The sequence below is a fragment of the Onychostruthus taczanowskii genome, unplaced genomic scaffold (genome assembly GCF_017590055.1).
Source record: "Onychostruthus taczanowskii isolate IOZ18803 unplaced genomic scaffold, ASM1759005v1 scaffold46, whole genome shotgun sequence".
NCBI classification, from domain to species: domain Eukaryota; kingdom Metazoa; phylum Chordata; class Aves; order Passeriformes; family Passeridae; genus Onychostruthus; species Onychostruthus taczanowskii.
The window spans coordinates 5,205,826-5,228,608 of NW_024502125.1; the positions used below are offsets into that span (position 1 = coordinate 5,205,826).

General features: G+C 38.8%; 1 protein-coding gene across 1 annotated transcript in view; it reads left to right on the forward strand.

Moving 5' to 3' along the window:
* LHFPL2 (LHFPL tetraspan subfamily member 2) overlaps positions 1–22,783 on the forward strand; it is a 116,223-nt gene that overhangs the window by 50,563 nt on the left and 42,877 nt on the right. Inside the window, exon 2 of the mRNA XM_041414723.1 lies at positions 10,107–10,159. The gene's annotated coding sequence lies outside the window, so the exon portion shown is untranslated. The remainder of the gene's footprint in view (positions 1–10,106; positions 10,160–22,783) is intronic.

The following is a 22,783-nucleotide window of genomic DNA, read 5'->3' on the forward strand; positions in this document are numbered from 1 at the left end:
CTGAAAAGATTGTTTCTCTAGTAGTGTTTTAAGTAAATTTGCTTCAGAAAAAGCTTAAAATGAAAAAAATTTAAAAGGCACAAAAAAGCATCACTGTGGTATACAAAACCACAATTAATGTATTTTTTAGTTGCTCTTCAATTCCCACCATCCCCAGGGCTTTAATTCTTCCATCCGCAAATTAAATATGCCCTTTAACAGTTACCAGGCAGTGGCTAGCTCATTTCCTCTTCCTTGGGTTAGCATCAGAGGAGTGGGTTTGTAAGGCCCAGCTGAAAAAGCATGCTGGATGGAAATGGCTCAGGACTTTTGGAGGTCTGCAGAAAATGCATGGTGTCCTCCAGAGCTGGAAAATTGGTCAGATAGTACTCGAGTAAGGATTTTCATTTCTGTAACGTGATTTTACTGAAATGCTCAACAAAGGCATGTGTAATGTTGCTTAGGGTCTCATCTTCATTTAGTTTTTCTTATACTGAGTTTGGGTTGTGCATTTTGGGTTTTCTTTTTTACAAGACTGAAGAAGGGTTCCGGGACATGAGCTGTAGAAGAGCTGAATACAATTTAATGTGTAATTAATATATAATATTTTTAGCCTTGAATTAAGGTCTTGAGTGTGTGATAGGTGTCATTAGTGTGTGATAGATGTCATTAGTGTGTGATAGGTGTCAATAGTTTATCTAGTCATTATCCATGATAATGACTAGATGAACTATTGATAGAAGGAAGTTTGCTTTGACATCAAATTGAGTGGCCTAAGCTCAAGATTTTGTCACTTAGCAAAATAATTGCATAAATCACTGAAGTCTTTCAGGATTAAAAAGCAATTTTTCAATGTAAGAAGGTCACAGGTTATACCTCTGGGTGCTTTAATTTGATAAACTACTGTTTGTGTGTGTATTTTTATTACTTCAATGTAGCTGAAAGCTTTGAAGAAGGCGTGGAAGTTAGGTCAATGTAGAATATATGCATAGAGTAAACAATTTTTGTTTTCCTGACACCATAAAGAAGTTTGAATTTGTATTTAGAAAACTCTTAACAGCTTGTGTCTCAGTAAGTTGGGCCCTAGTTCTGTGTTTGTTAGACATCTTGTCCCAAATGTGAGGAAAGTTCAAGTCTTAAAGCAGATCTGGTTTTATTTAGGAGGCTTAAGCCTTTTTTTTTTTTTTTTTTTAGAATGAAAACACAAAACAAATGGGTTCCAAATTCAATCGTAATGCAGCCTTACTGAAAAATGCAGGAATGTTATCAGGCAATTTGGGCAGTCTAATGATTGTTTCATTGTTTTGTAATAGTCACATCACCATGATGATACTCTGACTATAATTTTGGCTGAAGTACGAGGTGTGAGATTTAAAACCAAAGAAACCGTGCAGCTGTTGCTTTAAAGAGCGTGTGTGGTACAGATTAAATAAAAGAATTTTTAAAATTGCTTATGACATAACGAAACTCCACAGTTGCCATCTCTAGACCTTCAGGAAACGATAACTACTTTTCTCCCTTGGCGACATTCTCTTCTACTTCTGCCAGAAGACAGTTTTGTTTGTAAATTTAGGATTTTTCCGGTCAGTGCGTGGTAATCTGGGAGCAATAATTCAAATGCTAATAAATACTCATCAAAAGTTGTTACTTATTAAGCCAGCTGACATTTAGGAAGAATAGCTTGAGCTTGCCAAGTGATTCTAGCTCACTGCTAAGGAGCATGCCACTGGTTAGAGAATTTGATTAGCAACCGCATGTCAGGGCTCCAGGGCACTCTTGTGCCTCAGCCTCCCCTGGGTCCTGCCTGTGCGCTTGACTGGGGACCCAGAAGTGTGTTTCAGCCCAGCCTGGTGCCATCAGTCTGTGTTGGAGCTGTGTTGCCAATGTGCCTGTTCCAGCGCCCCTGCTGTGGTGTTGACCTGGAGCCTGCCTGTGTCTGATGGTCACTGGGCTGCCCATGGGGGCTGTCCCTCTCCTCGTCGGCGTGCAGGCAACAGGCTGTTAGGCAGTGCTGGCCCCAGGGTGAAGCTGCTTTCTGAACCCCTTCTTGTCTGGTTCTTCTCTGTGGTGGCCACCTAGAGCAGTTCTATGGCCAAAACGGAGCCAAGGAACAATTTTAGTGGCTGTAGATGTATTTAGTAGAGATACTGCTGCAAAGCTTAGGTTGCCTTGAGCTGGTAAAGCATTGTACTGAGCAAGACCGAAGTGCTGGCTGTGGTGTAATTCATGGTGCAGCTGTGGAAGGGGACTTGCCATTTTGCTTTGTAGTTGCTGTGGCTCAAAGATGCGACTCAAGAAGCATGTTGTAAAGTGAACTTGTTAAGTGCTTTTACACTGCCTTTAAGGTAAACAATTGCTGTCCTTTTATCCTCATGGATAATGCTAAAGATAAGAACTCCTGCTGACTTCAGTGAATGTGGGATCAGGCTCATGGCTCATGTTCTATATTATGGACTTCAAATAAGGATTTATGCTTATCTGAAACAAACCTTAGAAGCCAAAACAAATTTTACATAATAACTTTACTAGAGCCAAATTTGCATATTTTTGTTTTGGTTTGTAATGACTGGCTTGTTTAAGAAATGTAATTTGATTCATTTACCACTCAGTGTTATTGTGTTAGGTAAAAGGCTGAGAGGCATCGTCATCTGCAGTGCAGGTCTCTTAATGCTTCTGTATTTATTCTGCTTTGTTTTGTGAGAATTGCTAGGATTATAAAAATGTATTATTTGGTTTAAACATTTTAATGATGTATAAAACTATGCTGCGCTGCTTTCTTGGTTAAGGTGCTGCAGTGGGAAAACTGGCATCAAGAGCAGGGATCAGTATATTAGAAGTACATCTGGCTTATATTAAGTGTAAACTTCAGGACAGGTGCATCAGGGGAAAATATTTTTGTGTATGAAATAGGATATATTTCTTCTGTTCTCTTTGAAACAGCTTGTAAATTAAGCTGCTCTATATGACTCTTTTAAATTTGCTTTAAATTACATACAGATAGATATGTAGCATGATCTAGATTGAACAAATTAGGTAGATAATAGAAAAAGAAAAACTGGAATTTTTTCTTTTGTGGGTTTATGTGAAAGAGAAAATCATGAGCCTGGAAAGAAATGTTAAAAAAATCTGTTGTATATCTTGAGCTGTTAGCTTCCCATGGTGTTAAGCATTCTCATTAATTTAGAGAGCAGTTTTACTTGTGAGGGTTTTTTTTTTAGCCTACTATCAGTGTATCCCTAAAGAGCATACTTTGTCCTTCTTGTTTTGCTGTTGTTTCTGAAGGTAGCCTTAATGACGCCTATGAAATACTACTTGTTTTTTTCATTTAATTTTATGTTGTTCTGCATTGATAGCAAAAGACAAAGAACCATTGAATGCATTATTTCTATTCATAGTGACATAACTGGTCATACAAACCTTCTTGAAGTAAGCAAATATTTCTTTGATTTCAGTAGTTGCTGTTATATAATACATGGAAGTATCACACAGTAGTATATCTGAAGAAAAAGCTACTTGAAAAGGATGTTTTAAGATACAGGAGATATATCTGTATTCTTTTTTTTATTGTATTTGTGCTGGGTAGCCTAAGTATACCCACTTCCTACTGTGTACAAAGACAGGGTATGTGACATGGGAATGTTATCAAATCCATTGTGTTCTCTTAGCAGTATCCAGTCTATTTGATTCTCCTGTTGACTGTAAATAAGATAACTTTAAATCAGTGGCTCTGCTTGTTATAGAGACTCTTTCTTCCTTAGTTATGCTAAGACATTTATCCCTTTCAAATGAGAAAGCAGCTAAAAATGAAGAATGTAGTATTTCCGCCTTTTTTGGAGGGGTGAAGCCAATGCAACCAAATTTACAGCTAGCTGAGTAGAAAAGAAGAAACAGATTTTGTGTGTTTTTGCCAGCTGTTCTAGAAATCTGTCTGAGCTATTGCAAAATCTGTAAGACCTCCTGAGAGAAAGAATGAAAGCATACATGTGTTTTTCCCATTTTGATTTGTTTGGGAGGATTTGGCCTTTTGCAGCGTAAGGGAAGTTCCTATGTGGTGGTGGGGTAATGGAAAGTGTGTGGATTTTCTTCTTTTTAGTGTTGCCTCAAATGTAGTGACAAAAGGAGACTTTTAAGATATAATACTTACTTTCCTCTTTTTTGAAAGTTTTAGTATTTTTTTATTTTTTGTGCTTATCTGAGGAAGAACACTGCTGTGCCTTTGGCAGGTAGATGGCTCTGTGAAAGAGAGACTTTACTACAGCTTCCTCTTTGGGCTGATGCTGTCTTACCCTGCCTGTACTATTTTTTAGGGAGCGCAGACTCCAAGCAAGGAAATTTTCCTTAAAGAGCACCTAATGGATTATTCGACAATTAGGTTTGTTTATATGTATTTAAAATTGATCCTGCATTTTTTGGTACTTGAGTTTAAGGACCATAATTTGGCCCTTTTTGTTCTTGAAAATAGTCTCTGCCTCTGCTAACACTGCTGTTAGATTTTCATTGCCATGTTAACTGTTTTTGAGACAGAAAAGTTGAAGAAATCATGGCTGCTTGGTCCAGTCGGTGTTTTTTGGTGCTATTTAATTTTTTTTTTTTTCCTGAAGGAATATTATATGTGCCAGGAATTCAGAGGCCATTTCAAGCTATGCTTGACTTTGCAGTGCTCCTAGTACACTTTTCTTTGTCCTCAGAAGCACACTTTGTTGGAAGTTCTGCACCAGCTTTTCTGTTGTTAAACCATCCTCACCAAGGCCAAATTATCTCCCTTTGTAAGAGTGAACTGGCTTTCTGACTCACTTTGTTTATGTAAGGGGAGTGAGTCTCTTCATATATCTTGTCCTGATGAATGTATAAAAATGCAGGATTTGCTATTACTGTGCAAAATTTTGTATTTCAATATTGCTGAATCAGCCTAACCTTACTTTTGTCACCTGGATTTATTGCTTTTTGGTAGTGGGAATACAAAACTTTTCAAGATGCGTATTCCTGAAAGTGTTGGCTGAAGGTGAATAATAGCTTATTAGCGGGATCTTATCCTGTAGACATATCCCAGGATATTTTTTGCCTTCCTTGTTGCCAACGCTAACTGTTGGCTCCTGTTTAGACTACTTTCTGCCCAGCCTCCCAGCTCCATTTCAGGAAGCATGCCCTGGGTAGCTGGTCTCCAAGGGATTAGTCCATCTCAGGTACAAGAATTTGTGTTTGTCCTTGGTTAATTCCATGAAAGAGGGTGCAGAAGTTTATAGGTGCATTTTCGGAATGACCATGCTATGTAGGTCAGGTTTTTATTGCAGTGGTTTAGGAACTTTTGGAGTTCTTCCTAAGTCATACTTGATTTTAAAGTGTTATTATAAATTGCGACAGAATATACGAATAATCCTAAATGTATTTTCAGATCTTGGTATACTTTGTTAGTAAAATAGACGAACAGAAAACTATGTGATTTTGTGTGTGCGTAGTTTATGTGTTACTGCTTCATAGAATCACAAAATCACAGGATGACAGAGTGGTTTGGGTTGGAAGGGATCTCAAAGGTTTTCTGCTTCCAGACCCCTGTTGTGGGCAGGGACATTCTCTACTAGGCCAGGTTTCTCAAAGCCCCATCCAAACTGGCCTTGGAAATTTCAGGAATGGGGCATCCATTGCTTCTCTGGGTAGCCTGTGTCAATCCTTCACCACCCTCACAGTGAATTTCTTTCTTACATCTAATCTAAGCCTGCCCTCTTTCAGTCTAAAGCCTCTACCCCCCTGTTCTATCACTACATGCTCTTGTAAAAAGTCCCTCTCCCGCTTTCTTTTAGGCCCTTTTCAGGTACTGGAAGTCTGCTAGAAGGTCACAGAACCACGAAATGGATTTTGTTGGAAGGGACCAACCACAGTGAATCCTGTGTTCCAAGCTCCCTGCTCAAGCAGAAATGTCCTGGAGCACATGGTGCAGGATTGTGTCCAGGCGGTTCTTAAATTATCTCCAGCGAGGGAGACTCCACAACCTCTCTGGGCAATCTGTTCCAGTGCTCAGTTACCCACAGAGAACAGAAGTTCTTCCTCATGTTCAGGTGGAATTTTCTGTGCATCAGTTTCTGCCCATTGCCTCTTGTCCTACTGCTTGGCACCTCTGAGAAGAGCCTGGTCCATTGTCTTGATACCTCCCTTCAGATACTGATAGACATTGATGAGGTCCCATCTCACTTGTCTCTTCTCGAGGCTGAACAGGCCCAGCTCCCTCAGCCTGTACATCACTCGGAGGCAACAGCCACTCTGCCCAGCTTTGTATCATCAGTGAATTTGCTGAGAAGGCATCTGCCCCTTCATCCAAGCCGTGGATGAATAAGTTAAACAATACAGCATTAAACCTAGAGGCACACCACTAGGGACAGGCCTCCAACTACACCCTGTGGCTCTGATTTTAACCCCTGGGATCTGTACAGCCTGTTCTTGATCCATCTCACTGTCCACTCATCCAGCCTACATTCCTGAGTTTGTCTAAGGAAATCCACTATCAAAGTAGACAATATCCACTGCTCTCCCCTCATCCATCCAAGCAGTGGTTTCATTAAAGGTGGCAATCAGGTTGGTCAAGGAGGTTTTAACTGAGTGAATCTGTGCTGACCATTCCTGATCATCCATGTGGATAGCCTTCTGAATGAGGTGCTCCCAATCACCTTTCCAGGGATCAAGGTGAGGGTGACTGGCTGGTAATTCCCAGGGTCCTCGTTCTTTCCCTTGTTGAACACTAGGTTGTCATTTGCTTTCTTCCATTGTGAGCAGCCTCGCAGCCATGTCTGCAGCACTTGTAGATGAATCCCATCAGGATGTATGGACTTGTGGATGTCAAGTTTACCTACATGGTCTCTACCCCTATCTTCTTTGACCAAGGGAAAGTCTTCACTCCAGAATTGCTTTACCCTGGTTTCCTAGGTCAGAGAACCCTGAGGGCTGGTCTTGTCAGTGAAGACTGAAGCAAAGACATTCAGTGAAATGTCTTCTTCTGTCTTCTATTCATTCTCTGTTACCAGGGTCCCTCCCTCCCTCCATTCAGCAACAGGACCACATCATTCTTATTTTTCCTTGTTATTGATATAAATCTGAAGACATCTGAAGATGTCTGTGACATCCTTGGCCAGATTCAATTCTAGGTGGGCCTTGGCTTTCCTTGTGTCATTTCTACTTAGTTTAACAGCCTCACTGTATTAATTACAAATGGCCAAATCATGCTTCCATCTCCTCTGTATTTCCTGCTTACTCTTGATTAATGACAGGAGTTCCTTGTTTATCCATGCAGGTCTCTAGCCCCATTTGCCCAATTTCTTGCTCATCAGGATACATCATTCTTGAGCCTGGAGGAAGACCAACTGTCTTTGACCCCTATTTCCTGCAAAGCATGTTCCCACAGGATTCTTCCAATAAGATTCCAAAAGTCTATGGTTACTATCTTACTTGCTACCCTGCTTCATCCTCACCTGATACTGCACTTCACAATCTCATCGTCTCTGCAGCCAAGACTGCCCCCAGTCTTCACACCTGCAACAAGGCCTTCTCTACTTGTTAGTATGAGGTTGAGCGGCGCAGAATTCCTTGGGGGATGCCCCACTATCTGTGACAGGTGCTTGTCATCAATGCTCTCCAGGAATCTCCTGTACTGTTTTGGGCTTTGCTGTGATGCTTCTCTAGCAGTTGTCACGGTAGTTAAAGTATCCCATGAGAACCAGTACCTGTGGCTTTGAGGCTACTTCCAGCTGTGTGTAGAAGGCCTCACTTGCTTCCCCCTCTGGATCAGGTAGCCAGTAAGAAGCATTCCAGAGTCTTCTCCTTCTCCAGGCTGAAGAACTCCAGTTCACTTAGCCTGTACTCACAGTGAATGTGCTCCAGCCCTCCTCTGGACTCAGTTCAGCACATCCACATACTTCTGGTGCTGGGGGCACCAGAGATGGATGCAGCACTGCAGATGGGGTTTCACAAGAACAGAGCAGATAGATATCACTTCCCTCTTCTCCTGGCCACACTGCTTTGGATGCAATTCAGGATACAATTGGCTTTCTGGGCTTCAAGTTCCAGGTCTTGTATCATCAACAGCCCCAGTTCATTCTTCTCAGGACTTCTCTCAATCCACTCTCCACACAGACTATACTTGTACTTGGGATTGCCCTGACCCATGTACAAGACCTTTACACTTGGCCTTGTTGAGCTTGATGAGGTTTGCACAGCCCCTCCTCTCAAGCTTCATGTTCCCTCTGGATGTCATCCTTCCCTCCAGTTTTTTGACTGGACACAGCCCAGTGGCATCACCAGACTTGCTGAGGATGTGCTCAATCCCACTGTCCATGTCCCTGACAAAGGTGTTAGACAACAGTGGTCCCAAAACCAACATCTGAGGAACACCACCAGCACTGGTCTCCACTTGGACGTGAGTTTTGACTGCATCTCTTTGACTGCAACCATCCAGCCAATTCCTAATCCACTGAGTGGTCCATCTGTCAAATCCATATCTTTCCAGTCTAGAGACAAGAACCATGTCAGATGTTTTTCACAAGTCCAAGTACATGAAATCAGTTGTTCTTTCCTCATCTACAACAGTGTAATCCCATCATAGAAGACAATATTCTTCAGGCCCTTTGTGAAGCCATGTTGGCTGTCATCAGTCACCTCCTTATTTTCCAAGTGCCTTAGCATAGTTTCCAGAAAGATCTCCATTGTCTTGGTGGACACAGAGATGAGAAAGATTGGCTTGTAGTCGTAATCTTTTTCCCATTTTTTTTTTTTTAATGGAGATTACAATTCCCTTGTTCCAGTCAATGGGAACTTCACCAGACTGCCACAGCTTCTCAAATGTGGTGGATAGTGGCCTGTTTACTCAGAATGTATCTCATCAGGTCCCATGGACTTCTGCACCATTAGGTTCCATGGACATGTGCACCTTCAGTTCCTGAGGATGGTTGCAGACCTGATTTTGTCCTACAGTGTGTGGTTTCTCTCTCAGCCTTTCCTCAGAAGAAAAATACTGCAGTCCTCTAACCATAACCCTGCAGTCTACAACTTCCTCACAAGCTGAAATGGGTTGATCTCTTTGCTGAGCAGTAATATGACATAGGAAGCCGGCATGAAGCTCTATTTCCTGGATATCAGGAAAAGGTTCTTCACTCTGAGGGTGGCTGAGCACTGAAACAAGCTCCCCAGAGAAGTGGTCACAGCAGTAAGCCTGACAGAGTTCAGGAAGTGTTTGAACAATGCTCTCAGTCATATGGAGTGATTTTGGGGATTATCCTGTGCAGAGTCAGGAGCTGGACTCTACTTGTGAGTTCCATCCAATTCAGGATGTCCTGTGATCCTATTATGATCTTCGTAGTCCTTCACTGGACCCTCTCCAGTAGTTCTATGTCTTTCTTAGCCTTCTGCAATGTGAGCATTGTAGCTGTAACACTTCCCAGTGAAAACCAAGGCAAAAAAGTCATAGCGTACCTCAGCTTTCTGCATGTCCTGCGTAACCACATCTCCTGTTTCCTTGCAGAGAGGGAACACATTTTCCCATCTTGCTTTTATCACCAACATGACTGTAGAAGCTTCTCTCGTTGTCCTTGATGTCTCTGGAGAGGTTTAATTCCATCAGGGCTTTAGCTTTCCTAGCCTTATCCCTGGCTTCTCAGACATCCTCTCTGTATTCCTCCCAGGCTACCTGTCCTTGCTTCTGCCCTTTGGTTTATGTCCACAAGCTCCTTGTTCATCCATGCAGGCCTGGCATTTCTACCTGACTTCCTTGTTGTTGGGATATGTAGTCCTTGAGCTTGGAGGAAGTGATCTTTGAATATTAGTGAGTTTTCTTGGGCTTTTCTCCCAGCCAGGGCTTTATGTCATGGCTACTTCGCCAAACAGATTCCCTGAAGAGTCTGAAGGCTACCCTCCTGAAAGTTCTGGGTTTGTGCTTTTTCTTAGTGCCTTCATGGTTGGAGTGATGCCCAGAATGCTGCGTTTCTAGCCAAATAAAAGTGGCCTGGTAGGAAAATGTTACCCATGTGCATGTAATCTCTTACAAGCAACATTTTTACCATTCCAGCCACCAATACTAATCATGAATATTGTTTTGATATTTTTGTCTCTGTACCTTTCTTATGTTTTACATCAATTTTTTTCTATAGGTATTGCCAGGCATCTGAAGTGGTTGACTAAGACCTAAGGATTTGGAACAGTGGTGAGTCAATGAAATTCTGATCATATTTTCTGTGTTTTCACATGCTGAAGTTTTACTACTGCAAAGGAAGGATGAAAGATGTTCAGTGGTTTATACCTTTTGAATGTTTTCTTCTGAGCACTAAGTTCCTGTTCAGAGCATTCAGAGAACATTTTTAAGCAGAAATTTTAGGAAGGAGAAGAGGAGGTAGTCTCATTGGCTGCTCTTGATAAGTGAAGCCTCTCCTCATACCACCCTGACTTTGAAAAAACTTTAAAGTAACAGTTCAACCTGTACTTTTTGAAGTGTAACTTGACCCATTGTATTAATATAATGATGCCTGAATTGGCTTTTCAGAATAATGCAGTTTTATACATTTAGCAATTATAAAATGAGATATCATTCTAGAATACATCATTATAGAATATCACTCTAGAAACCTGAAGTAAGTTAATAAATTACTTATTGAATTCAGCTTACAAGCTGAATTTTTTTTCTTTAAACTGCAGTCGTTCTTTGTAGTTTTTAACTCCGCCTCTGCAAACTGTGGTATCCTTTGTAAAGTTAAATTATTTTCCTGATCCCCTATGCTTACTGCTGATTCTTTGCATTGTGTGTGCCAAATATGTATAATTTTGACTAGAGAAGAGTGCAAGAAGGATCTAAGGAAGAACTTCAAAGATTTCAAATACTTTATAAAGTGAGTTTTGTAATCTTTTTATAAATATATTATTTACACTTCCCTGTAGGTGTAGGCTGTCAAAAGAGAGCCTTATAAACACACAGATAAAATCAGTGTTACTTGTATTTAATAATCATAAAACAGAAGAGAATAATAGAATCATTAAGATTGGAAAAGACCTCCAGGATGATTGAGTCCCACCCTTGACCAAACACCACCAGATCAGCTAAGGACATGAAGTGCCACATGCAGTTGTTTTTTGAACACTTCCAGGGATGGTGACTACCACATTCCTGTGGAACCTGTTCCAGTGCTAAAGTAACTTTTAAGTCAAAAAATCCTTCCTGATGTCCAACCTGACCCTTCCCTTAGTGCAGAGGAAGCCACTTCCTCTTGTGCTGTCACTGGCATCCTGGGAAAAGAGGCCAGTGGAGGAAGAGTAAAATAATACTTCCAAAAGGTAACTGCATTTTCATACCAAGAAATAGTTATTTGGAATAATTTAATGTCTGTAGTTCTCTGTTTTCCATGCCAGAGCAAAATTACGTGAAATATTTCATATTTAAGTTTCATTTCAGTGCTGTTGGCAGCAAGTGTTTAGAACCCATGTATTTTGTTCCATGTGTTATTGACTTTGATGACCAACGCAGTGAGAAGCCTTTGCCTTGCTTTTCTTTTTTTCTTCTTTTTTTTTTTTTTTTCTTCTGTAATGGCCTCTGAGAAGTATGTTTGATCTTCATTTCAAAAATTAGCATTTAGTTACAATTTTGAAGGCATCGATCAGTTTAGAATATTTACATTCATGTAGGTCTATATTTACTATGTCCTCTCTATTTCTGCTAGTGTTTAACTAGAAAAATTAGATAAGTGAATTTAAAGTTTTTCAGTCAGTTCTGGATAATTCTTTTTTGCCTACATTTTAATCTGCCCTTTGCTCCCATCCTCCACTGCCTGACAATTACCAGAACTAAACTGTTGTATCCATGTTATCATCAGTGCACAGACGGAATGAAAGCATTATAGACAGTTCGTATTTCTATATTCAACAAAAAATACAGGTATTCTTTTTGTCAAGTTTGATGCTGTTTAAGAAAATGATAATTAAGAATTGAAGAGACTCCTATTAAAATAGAATTTCTTTTTGGGTAGTGTTGCAGATAATATAACTTACTTTATAATAATGTGCCTCAGACCAGCTAAGGGGGGATTCCTATGGCACTTAACAACAGAACAGAAACACTAGCATGGGCATTAATAACCAAACTTAAAAAACAACTTGAGCGACTGTTAGCAGCAGCAGGTGGGAAACCAGTATATGGGGTTAAGTGTAGTGGTGGTGATAAAATTGCACAACTGATAAGATTAACTCTGTGAGGATCTAATATGTTTAGAAGAAAATTGAAATTTTAACTTTTCCTTCATAACAAAATATGTAAATAATGTCATGTCTCTCTAGAACACAGCAAAGTCAGGTTGTCTGCATTTTATTCAAAGGCATTGCTTAATTTGTCTTGGGGAAACATTTGAAAATAGTTAAGCACTTATTTGCATAAAAATCTTCAGTTGTAGCAAAATAGTTAATAAAATTGTAACTGGAAGCAATAAATAAACAACTAAGATAAAACTCTAAAGGATCAAATTAGCTTATGCTAATCTCTTAATAAAATCTTCAGTATTTTGCTTACTCTTTTGGGCATTCACATAGTTCCTCACTTGTGTGTGCTCCTTTTGTTGCAATGTAAGTAGGATAGAAGCTTATAATGCCTTTTCTAATAAACATGATGGTTAGACTCTGAAATTGTATTAGGCAAGAAAGCACCAGTTATTTTTGTTTTCCATGTAATATTAGCCAAGAAGTGATTGCTTAGTGCAGTGGTGCTAAGATCCTTCCAGGACCTCACATCATGGTAATACACACTCCAGTGAGATAACTCAGCAAAAGTAGATGCTGTGCTAGATGCTGGTCCTGGGCATCTCTGAAAAACAGCGGGTGTTAATGTATTTGGGGATTGTTAGCCTCAAAACTCTGATGGGTGATAGTGAGATCATTGAAGATGTGGGGGTTTGATCCTCTCTTAATAGCTGAAGTTTCACCAGCCCCTTGCTGGTATTTTTGAAAGAGGTTGATACAAAGGTGCAGGTCTTGGACCATGGGCTTCTGTCATCACAGCTACTCTGGAACCTGCCAGCTAATGTGACATATATTCTTCTCTGTTACATTAAAATACATGTTTTTACTAGCTAGTCCTGTTCCCCTTCAGGTAATACACTTACCTTAATTTCCTAGATAGGATACTTGGAGGGATTTTGCCTTGGGAGCAACTGGGAGAAATCAAGATGAAGGAAAGCAAGCAGAGTATCTTTCTTCAGGTCTTTCCTTGTGAGGAAGAAGAGCTGTGGTTTGTTCAAGATGTTCTGTCATCTCTGTGCTGAAGTTTGCCTTGTGATGGTATTTCGTGACTTCAGGAATGACATTTTGTGTTTCTGATTAAGTCCTGCTATATCTTAAGCGTGAAATAGAAAACTTGTTGATAGTTTTGAAGTGACTAAAGTGTCTCCCTCTGTGTGTTAAATCCATGTAGTTAACAGCAGAATACAGATGGGGAGAGGCAATTGATTCTGGAGATTTGTGTTTGGTTTGGGATATATGGTTCTTTTTATATCAATAGTTTTGTACTATGCACGTAACAGCACAGAGTGGGTTTTAGAAGCAAAAAATAGATATGTGACAAGTGTTGCTGTATTAATTTGGATTTATTAATAGCCAGATTAAATAGGAAGCTGTACTGCTTTTCCTCTTTGAACCATCTCCTTTCTGTGTCTCTGCTTTGCCTTTTTTATTTTTAATATAGTTCATCTTGGTTTACTCCTTCTATGGAGAACTTTAGAATGATCTAAATGTACTAATTCCAAATTGCACATCACTTCCATTTAACGGAAACAAAAATAAAAGTGGATTTTTTTTTCAATTTTCTTTCCTTTTGTTTGTCATTTTTGTTTGTCAGAGGGAAGAAAGGACATGTTACTGAATCAGAAAAATATTATGGTTTCAAGTTCTTAGGGAAGGCAGTGGGAACTTTCAGATGGTGTAAAACCACATTGAATTAATAATTTGTTTACAGATTAGCAAATGCAGTAGTTCATTTTCGTGTTACTATTAATGGAACCAGGTGCGGTTCTTGACATGGAGATGCCGTACCACAAGCAGTGAATAAATAGCAATTGTTGCTGCAGGAAGAGGTGTGATGTAGTGCATACAGCTGCCTGTCCCAGCTCCAGCATTTGACTTCTGCCTCTGTTATTAACCTGCTAAGTAATATTAGGAAAGGTAATGAATTTCTTACTCCTCTTGTTGACTTAGATTGCAAGGCCTTTTGTGCATATATTGAGCCTCAGTCTTTGTCACTGTGCTTTGTTGTCCTGTGGAGTCCTTCATTTGCTATGGTATTACAGTTTTTCCTCTCAGAGTTTCCCATTAGCTCTCGGAAACTCACTGTATTGTGTGGAATCCTGAAGACACTTGAATATTTATTCTACAAGAAGAAAGCTAGTAATGTTTTCCAGAGCATGGTGTAATATTGCATCTGGTCTTGTGCAACTCAGGCTGATGCCAAAAGGGATACTTTAGCCAGTTCTTTCCCTCTCTTGCATCCATCCCAAGGTGAGTTCAAGGTAAGCAGCTGATTCAGAAAAAAAACCTCTAACTGCCAGTGAAGAAAAACTAAATCAGAAAACTATGCTGACCTGGCTTGTCCTGTGGATGAGAAATTACTAGATGCAACAAAAGGGACAAAGACACAATAAGCAGCTGGAAGTAGGTGGGGAGAGTGATGCTGTTTCTTTCAGCAACAGGTAATAAATATACCAGATGAGACACAGCATGGAAACCGAGGCTTATTAAGAGCTGCGTTTTACAACCATATTTTGAACTCAACAGAACAGTGTCTTGCAATGGTTGTGACAGCCCAGCTACAGCTCTGAGGATCCTAGATGTTCTTCGCTGGTAGTATTTTTTTCTAATACAACTTTTTAATTTTTTTTTTTTCCTGAAGTAACAGTTATCTTTGTTATCTGCATTACAGTTTCAAGGCATATTTCTGATGCGTAAGTATAACCTTTTATTTTAGTTTAGTTTAAACTAAAGTCACCTTAACCCTGCAAATTGTGTGACAGGAGCTGCTCTTGATGTGATAGTTTCTACAGACCTTATATTCATAATTTCCCCTTTAAACTCCGTCAAGAAACTTGATTCGTCCTTGAAAATTACTTATGTAATTGGAGTTGACTCTTTGAGGAGCATTTTTTTCTCACTGCCCTTTCTCTTAAAAATGTATACAACAGATTAGATTGGTTTCTTTGATCTTGCTTTCTTTGTGAGCCTCATGTAATAAGATCTTGTCTTGAAGGACCTGTCTTCCCCACTCACTGTAAGTTTCCATGAAACAAAAAAAGGACTGAACAGGACTGAGGGAGAGAGACGTGAAATATTAATATGATTTTGGAAAATGTTGTGACTAACTTTAAGCGAGGAGCCTTTACAGACGCTTGTGAGGACATTGATGTTTCCCATCAGTAGCATTCATGGGCGAGGTTGCCGAGTGAATTCAGCTAAGCGGGAGGAACAACAGTTCAGCAGCAAAAAAAACAAGAGTGCCTCTGAGAATGCTGCAGCCCAACAGGGACCCTGGCTCTCAAGCCGTCTGTGAAACTGACCTAGCCAATGATGTTGCTGAAATTTCACATCTGTTATTTCTTACTGCCCACTTCTTTGGCAACGACCAGTCTTCATTTTTTCCATTATAGGCAGCTGCTGGAACTAGAAAGAGCTTGAGCTTATTTTCAGATGTGCTAAATAGACTACGTTTTACCTTTCTTCCTTCCCCCCCCTCTTTCTTCTACCACATACTGCAGCATACTGACTTTTTTTCCAAAGTGCAGGATCTGGGAGTTACGTGCTCAGCATGTGTCTGAAGATAAGCAGATGTGTTATACTTGCGCATGAAAATAATTATTTTAAAAACAGGGCAATCATGATGTCTGGGAAAAGAGATGTTCTTAGAGAGAAACTGTCAGTGAATTCTGTATAAATTGCGACAGAACTCACCAACCAATTTTCATTGAAACTTACTTTCAACCCTGGCTGACTAGACTTACTTTATGAAGAAAGTAAGTGCACAGAGCTCAATGGTGGAGCCAAGTTCTTTATTACCAACTGGAACTGAGCTGTTTGAAATAACGAATTCCTTTTGCATTTATTGAGGCTATCTTACCATTTTTCTTCAATGTCCCGTAGAGGAATTATCTTACATCCTTCTGGCCCTTTCTAGCTTAAACTATTGGAGCTGTTAGATTACTTCCCAAAGCTCTTAAATGGAGGAAGGTATTACAGCCTCTAAGCAAGCTGGAAAATAACCTGTTGATGGCTGTTCAAATTCGTGCATCTAAAGTTGTGGAATTGAAGCGTAAAAATACAATATATTTTCCCTAATAATAAAATGGAGGCAGACCATGGAAAAAGCATTCAATGATAGTTACAAACTGAGAACTGGCCAGACTGATGAGCAGAGATTGCTGGCTGAACTTGTTACAAGTACCAGGGAACCACCAGAATTCCTTCACTGATTTTTAAATAAGCATGAGATAATAGATGTGACTTAATCAAGGACGTCTACTAATATATGTAGTAAGGTATCCCTGACAGTTGAGTGCTGTGGTCTGATCATTCTGCTGCAGTTCTGCATAGGGGTAGTGCTTCCCTCAGAGCAGTCGTCTCAGATCTCTGCTAGGTAGTGCAGAAGGACTTGGGACAAGGGCTATACCACAGTGAGAGAATAATACCAATTTCCAGTGCCATGAAATGGATGAGAGAAATGGATGGGAGGAGGTGAGACAACATACCTGACCCAAAGGTGGCTCAATCTTATGCTATATATGCCTCCTAAAATACTTCAATATGCCCATTAAACATGCCTTTAAAATATGTGTTTTATTGTTTCTAAATATTAAATGTTACTCTGATGAAATAGAGTTTAAAAGCCTGATAAAATTCTATATTGCTGTAATTTAAAAAAAAATGCTGTACCAAATGTGGGCTGATTATTTTCTTTGGTTTTGCACTTTTTATATCTCTTTAAATCTGTTTTTTCCCTAAATCAAAATAGGTTTGTCTACTTGTCGAAGGTTGCCATTGTCCTTTACCAGATGGTTTTCTAATCCACTTCTTACAGAAATGATGCAGGAAGATAAATATTTTCATAAAGATTCATTTGAGGGTAAAATCTAATGCAGTAGACAGTGAAAAAAAATTTATAATCTCTAAAGATTTATGGATTTTATTAAATGAGGGAAAAATCTTTCCCTGCAGATATTTTTTTTTTCATGTATTGGAAAAGTTGAATCTGAGAAGAACAAAAAGAAATTCTGTATTAGGGAGGTTGAAAACATCTCTTGAAGTCCAACTAGTTTTCCAGATTGTGCTGAACATATTTCTCTCATGAAATTTGCTACTATTACTCATATTTCTTCCTGAAACTGTCAAATCCATTAGACATATGACAACAAAATACTCTTGCATGGGCATATGTAAAGACAACATTATATTTAATGCAGTTAAAGCATTTTCTAGGTCTGCCTCCCCAGCGTTCTCATGGATGGTTATCAAATTCTTTTTATTTGTTACTGTATTTTTTTAAATGATTGTTTTCCTGGCAGCTGGAACAACTCTACCTCAGAGTTACTACTAGCTTACTAAGGCTGTGTAATATAGAGTGGATGCTTCTTTTTCTGCATGTGAAATAGTCTAAGTGAATCAAAAGAAAGTGGACCAGATGCCGTGGCTCTCATTTGGGAAGCCTTTATCCCATTTATTTTTATTTCTTTTAATCACCAATATATGTGTATAGTTCTTTCTTATTAAATTAAATGCATGAATAGTAATAGCACACTAATTTGTGCTGCATTTCAGCAAATTATTTCAAAAATTCATCCCTTCTGTTTTAGGATGGTGCTCAACTAACAGCGATAAGATAGTAATTTGGATTAGCTGTGCAAAATCATATTTTTTAGCATGTTTTATGACAGTCTGAAAGACTGCTATATTCTTTTTTCCAAATGTGTCTGGAGACACAGCTCAAAACATTAAACCTACGGAAAGCCTGTGAGAAGGTTTGTGTGTTTCAAGGTATTTGAGTATCCTTAAAAGTAATCTGGTTATGTTGGCACACTTTTAATAATTTATTTGTTAAAGCATCAAATACCTCTGCATACCATGAGCAACTTTCTAATGTTGTCTGAGTTCAATTCAAAATGACCATATGTTTGAAGTGTATTGGAATCATCAGGGAAAAAAAAAATATTTCTTGGCTGAAGTTGTGGAATGTAGTAGTTGTCTGCGTTGTGATGGTCTAAGGAAACATCCATAAAGCAAGGGAAAAAACGGGTTTTCAGATATACAGATCTTCAATAATACTCTGGAAAAGTGAGAAGTTTCTGCATTCACGTCTGAGTACCAAGTCTCAACTCCTCTGTTAAAAGCATTTCTGTTTTTAAAAGTTGACTTTGTGGAGTTTCACAAAGGTTGATGAAAATTAGAGAAACAGATTAAGAAAGGGATGAATAGCAAGGAAAAGAGTTTAAAAAAACGAAACCAAATGGCTAGACAGCAAGGAAACAAAGATTGAAAGCTTAGTTCTCTGTCTCCCACAAAGTAAATAACAGTTGTTCTTCCCACACCCTAGGACGGGAGCTAGTAAACTTTCCAAGTGTGAGGCACGTAAAGTGTGTTAGACTGTTGCAGGAGCTTCTGGGGAACTTCTGAGTGTTGTGATAGTGTCACCTCAATTCAGCATTGTGTTAGTTGGGCTTAATAGTAGGGTGGAAAGTATAGCAGAGAGCAGAGATCAAAAACAGTTCTGAGAAGGGTTTTGTTAAGTCATTTTAGAACTAGACTGTAGAAAGGACAAGAAATAAGCTTTATTACTCTGGTACACTGCAAGAAATCCACAGGTCTCATTTGCTGTCTCAGAGTGTAAGGTGGTTGTGCTTAGACATCTGCAAAACTTATGACAGAGGTTTTATTCTTTTTCTTCTGTAGGCTAATGATACTGAGTATATTACAGCTCCTCCTCTGCAAGCTTTTATTACACATTGCCTAGATGTATGAAAATTCCTTTTGAGGGTGACAATCTGCTGTGAATTGAACACAGAGATGTTCTTAAATGTCTGGAAAATGATCCAGGGCTGATACTGGAGACTGAGCTGGGTATTACTTAGTTCCATTTTCACTTCTTCTTACGGGAAAAAAAAAAAAAGTTATATCTACTTGAAATACACTGAAGTGTTGAAATACACTGAAGAGCTCAGTTTCTTCAGCTGTTGCATTACTTCTCTTTTGAAAAAACATTTTGAATCTAAACAAGGACTTTGGTTCCATTCTTTTCCTTCTTATTATGGGCTGACTAGAAATTGTCAGCTTCATAATAGATCCTGCAAAAATTCTGTTTACTCTTTGAATGAGTTCTTCAATCCATCTTTGCCATGGCTAGACATCCCTTTAACTTTGTTGCATTTGATGACTAGAGAAATGGGGCAGCCTTTGTCCCCCTTTGTGACTGCTTTTGTGACAGAGCAGCTAATCAGTACGTTGAGCCCAGTCCACTTGCTGAGGCCATCAGCTTCATCTGAGGCTTGTTCTTGTTCTCACACTTCAGTAACTGGATTTTGGTGAGAGCCCTTGAGTAAGATGCAGTCCATTTGTTCTGCTAACAGCCCAGCTGTGGATATATAAAATCCCCTTTCCCTGTTGCTCCTTGCAACAACAGGTTTAATTGTTACGGGCTCGTAGGAACCAATTAGATTAACAGATGTTAAAGGGAGCCAGTTTCAGGTCTTGGTGGGAAGCAGTAATTTGAGAAGCTTTGTGTAAGGGCTTGCTAACACCTAGGTGATGAGTGTCTGGGTTTGAGGCCTTGGGTGCCATGAAAATTGCATCACTTTTCTCCTGTTTGCTGAGGCCACATGGGAATGTTTTTAAGAATAGCAGCCAGAGCACTTTCTTACTTATTTTAGCAAATGACAGCATGTTCTAGAAGCTCATCGTTAGTTTTGTTGCAAATTTCCCATACTGCATTAAGCTCTGTTGAGCCCTTGCATTCATGCTTGCTTGAATATGTCTTGTGGAGAGAGTTTATTTTGGGGTCTTTTTGATTTTCCAGATTAAATGGCAAGATAGTTAAAATATGAAATATCATAACAATTTAATATGACAGAGATCTCTTAGTTAATCTACTTAATCCATTGCTGAATCAGAATTGCTTCCTGCTGGGTGCAACCTCAGAGAAAGTTTCAGTACTTTACATGTTGGAAATGAGGGCAGGAGAAGTTTTTTTTCTTCCTCTACTGCCTTAAGTTGTTTTGGTCATGCTGTAATAGCAGAATCTGCTCTCAGCAATGGTTCAGATTTACAGGTGTTTATGGCTTTTCAAAAACTTAGTAAGAGTTTCAAGGCATTTCAGAGGAGATGAATTTTAAAATATAAAACTGGGTCTTCACTTGTTTTCTCATTCATCTTCTGATTTATAAAGTGTTGATTCTTACATGTCCACTTGCACCTTGAATAGCATTTGAATGATCTTGAAATCATAGAACAGAATAAGAGCTTTTAGCAACCAAGGCCAGTCAGTGTTGTTTCCTTACTGATACTACTCATTAATTTTATTTGGTTGGTAGAGGAAAAAATAACCCAACCGTAAGATTTAACTTCATCTATGTCCCTGCAGTTGTGGGCTTGTTCCATCTTATACATGGGTGGAGTGGCATACCATTGCTATGAAAAGCTGTCCAATAAATAAATACTTGTTACTCTTGGTGAGAAAAAAATGAAAGTTCTTTCAATTTCTGAAATTTTTACACAGCAAAGAAAACACATGGGAATTCGTGTATGTGGATATTGTTGTGTATTCTCTCAGAAATTACCATTAGCAGATGAAAAGCACTTTTGTAACTATGTCTTGGTTGTGTTTCACCAAAATTTTATACAGAATAGTCTGGCATGTGACCAAGGGTGTCACCTGCATGCTTAGTGTCTTGATGCATATATGTAAACTGACAGATTCCTCTCTTTCTCACCACAGTAATGAAATTGTAAAATGTAATTATGGGCACCATGGTTGAGGCTAAATGTGTGACTCAAGGAAAACACTAGATATGACTCATGATAAAATCACAAGAGCTGGAAATCATTTGAGCTGACTTGGTTTCGATAGGTATCGGCTATAGTTGCACATTTCTTTACAGGACCATGCTTGTAGGTTCAGCTAGCAGCATATTTTTGTGGTATTATCCATGCTAATAAAAAAGAAATTAGTAACACTGGGAACTGTGCAGTGGTATTTTGAGGATGGAACTTTGTTTTTTATGCCAGCTGATGAAATAATAAGTATTGATTTAAGTAATTATACCCAATGCTTCACAAAGGGACTATATAAGTTTGACTTCATATTCACAAAAAATAATATATTAAATAATGTGACACAGAACTTTACGGTGTGATTCATTGGAAGCTAATGTATTATAAAACATAATGTATTTAATAACAGGATCATGTTCCAAAATAGGTCCATAAAGCTGGACTTTTGATATTCCTATGAATATTTACAGTCTTATCCAACAGAAACAGGAGTCAGAATAGCAGACCCTTGGGTGAAGAGAAAATGAGACCATTTTCCAGTTGAATTTAATCTGTAGATCCGTTCTATATTCTCAGTTGTTTGTGTGTGTTGGTTCCATTTCCTAACTGGCAAAGAGTGCAATGATGCTCTGTCTATTGTATAGGTCCAGCAGTTTGCAGCATGCCTCAATCAGTGAGAATTATATGAAGTTGTAGATTTTGTCAGATTTTCCAACCAGGGTGGCCTAATCCACCCATTTTTTTAATACATTTTTAAAATGTTGGCGATGTTGAAACTTGGAATAATCAACACAACTGTAAGAGTTGTTATATGATCCACCTGAATTTAATCCTTGAAGTGAGAAACAGCTGTGGCTTTTTCAAGAGCTATTCTTGTGCTGTTTGTGTGTATGCAATTACATTTGAACAAGGAAGGGTATCTCCCTATCTGTAGTGACATAGGTACACATCTGCCCAGTGTTCTCTGAAGGTACGTGTAAAACTCCATTTGGTTTCAGTGAGAGCTACTACAACTTTAACGGTGGCGTATATGTTGAAACACAGCTCATGCTAAAATAGTCCTCTAGAATTCACAGAATTTGGCATGTTATTTGAAAAATTCTACAAAAGGTTGTTCCTAGAACACTATTAAGTAGCTTTATTTCTTCCACCTCATTATATTTGAGACTTTTTTTTTCACTTTGGGAGTCCATAAATCACAGGGTTAAAAGAGGCTCAGAGAGAAATGTTGCAGATAATAGCCATGGATGTTTCTGAAGTATTTGAGAAGAGGAGAGCAAGAGATAGATAACAGTAGATAAAATACTAGACCTTTTGGCATTACATTAATTATTTTTGGAACAAAAGCAGTGTTTGTCTTTGGGACATGAGTGTATTAAGATATAAAAATCTATTGAATCTTTCGTGAATTGTCATATCCTCCTACTTTTTAATATATAAATAATTTACAGCTCACAGCTTAATTTGTTTAAATTCTCTGGTTTGAGGATCAAGAAAAAGATCTAGTCAGACTGAACACTGTCTCTCAAGGCATTAACAGTCTGATATTTCCATGACACAGTCTAGAACAAAGTCTGTTGAGTAAAACGTGTATCATTTGATCTCAATTTATTGTAAAAAAATAGATGGTTTTGCCATGGAAAAGTTACTTAAACAGTGATGGAATGGAGTTGGTTTGCTGAAGTGTGATGAAGTACATGCTGCAGTAAGGAACATATTATTTTAATTAAATGGATGAACAAGTCTTTGTGATCTTATTATTCTGATCAGCTCTTGA